Here is a 2,569-nt window from a genome sequence, read left to right as displayed (position 1 = left end):
CACACACTCACACCTGAAGTATCACTATTCACACTCACTCACACCTGGAGTACCACTATACACGTTCACAGTCACACCTGGAGTACCTCTATACACACACACTCACACCTGAAGTACCACTATCCACACACATTCACACCTGGAGTATCACTATCCACTCACACTCACACCTGGAGTATCACTATCCACACACACACTCACACCTGGGTTATCACTTTCCACACACACTCACACCTGAAGTATCACTATTCACACACACTCACACCTGGAAATCACTATACACACTCACACTCACACCTGAAGTATCACCATTCACACTCACACTCACACCTGGAGAACCACTATACACACTCACACTCAAACCTGGAGTATAACTATTCACACTCACACTCACACCAGAGCATCACCGTACACACACATTCACACCTGGAGTATCACTATCCACACACACACACTCACACCTGGAGTATCACTGTCACGTGTAGGCCAGGCCAGGTAAGGATGGCAGTTTCCTTCCTTAAAGGACATTAGTGAATCAGGTGGGTTGTTCCCGATAGTTGACAATGGATTAGTGGTTATCATTAGGCCCTTAAATCCAGACAGACAGGAAGGAAACTAACCATCAGAATACATGAACACCAGCTCACAGCAAAATGGCACAATGAACTCTCCTTAATGTCAGTACATTCAGACAATGAAGGCCACCAATTTAACTGGGACAAGGTCACCATAGTAGCCCAAGCCAAACATAGACATGCATGGGAATTCCTAGAGGCATGGTTCTCCACCCATATTTCAACCAACAAACACATAGAATTAGACCCCATATACAAACCCATACAGAACAAAACCGGAAATGACAGTACACACCATAACTGACCGGACAGTATAAATTCCAAGCAGAGTAGAATAACATCGCTTCATCGGAGGGTCCACTGATGATGTCACCTAGCATGGTGATGAAATGTCTGAACGAAAACAAGCCCAGCTCAGTGAGCAAGTCAACAACCTCACCCAAATTCCTTGTTGATTTGAAATTCCACTATCTGCCATGGTGGGATTTGAATTTGGATCCCAAGAGCATTAGCTGAGTTTCTGGATTGATAGTCTAGCGATAAAACCACAAAGCCATCATCTCCCCTCAAGGAGGTTTTGGAGAGGTTGCAAAAGAGGTTTACCTGGATTGGAGTGTAAGGACAGGTTGGACAAACCTGGGCTGCTTTCGCTAGAGCATCGGAGGCTGAGGGATGATCTGATAGAAGTATATAAAATTATGAGAGGCATGGATAGGGTGGATAGTCAGAGTCCTTTTCCCAGAATGGAAACAACAAATACCAGAGAGGAAAGATTTAAGGTGTGAGGGGAAAGTTTAAAGGAGATGTGTGAGGGCGGTAGGTCCCGGGAACGTGGTGCCAGGGGAGGTGGTAGCAGATAGAATACCAATGTTGAAGAGACATTTACACATACATGAATTGGCAGAGAACAGAGGGATAGAGACCATGTGCAGGCACGTGGGATTAGTTTAGAATAGCATCATGGTTGGTTCAGACATGGTGGGCCAAAGGGCCCATTTCTCTGCTGTACTGCTCTATGTTCTTTCTCTGTGATGTACAACATTCCTCAGACAGCCGTTCTCATGTATCCTGAAATTTGCACGCCGTGCCATACACAGCTATATGCATACTCTCAACCTCTCTCTCTACCTGTCTCTACCTGCATCACCTAGTGCTATCTCAGAACTGTCCTGCCTTCCACTTGCCTCTTTCTTTCAGGCATTAAGGAACGTGAGCTCCGATGGAGTGTCACCAGATTTGAAATGTTAATTCTGCTTTCTTCCCACAAATGCCTTTTATCTGAATGGTGGCAGTTTAGGAGAAGATGAGGTGCAATGAGACCTGGGTGCCATGGTGGAACAGTCACTGAAGGTTGGTATGGAGGTGCAGCAGGCGGTGAGGAAAGCTAATGGCATGTGGCCTTCATAGCGAGAGAATTTGAATATCAGAGTAAGGATGTCTTGCTGCAGTTATACAGGGCCTTCGCGAGGCGACACCTTGAGTAATGTGAGCTATTTTGGTCTCACAGTCTGAGGAAGGACATTGTTGCTATTGAGGGAGACCAGCGAAGGTTCACCAGACAGATTTCCGGGGATGGCAGGATTGACATTTGAGGAAAGACTGGATCGAGTGGGCTTGTATTTGCTGGAATTTAGAAGAATGAGATGGATCTCATAGAACCATGCAAAATCCTGATGGGACTGGACAGGTTAGATGTGGAAAGAATGTTCCCAAGGTTGGGGAAGTCCAGAACTAGGGTCCCAGTCTAAGAATAAAGGGTAAACCATTCAGGACTGTGATGAGGAAGAATTTCTTCACTCAGAGAGTTGTGAACCTGTGGAATTATCCCCCAGAGGAAGCAGTTGGGGTTAGTTCATTAGATACATTCAAGAGGGAGCTGGATGTGGCCCTTGTGGCTAAAGAGATCAAGGGATATGGGGAGAGGGCGAGAATGGGATACTGAGATTCCATGATCATATTGAATGACGGTGCGGGTTTGAAGGGCCAAATGGCGT

General features: G+C 46.0%; 1 protein-coding gene across 2 annotated transcripts in view; it reads right to left on the bottom strand.

Annotated features, from left to right (window-relative positions):
* The window catches only part of LOC109923894 (rho-related BTB domain-containing protein 1-like), a 90,478-nt gene that overhangs the window by 81,241 nt on the left and 6,668 nt on the right, over positions 1-2,569 (bottom strand). The gene's annotated exons all lie outside the window — the stretch shown is intronic.

This window comes from Rhincodon typus, chromosome 1, assembly GCF_021869965.1.
Source record: "Rhincodon typus isolate 14 chromosome 1, sRhiTyp1.1, whole genome shotgun sequence".
In the NCBI taxonomy this organism is placed as follows: Eukaryota; Metazoa; Chordata; class Chondrichthyes; order Orectolobiformes; family Rhincodontidae; genus Rhincodon; species Rhincodon typus.
The sequence above is the reverse complement of the archived record's forward strand: the minus strand, read 5'-3'. Positions and strand labels throughout refer to the sequence as shown.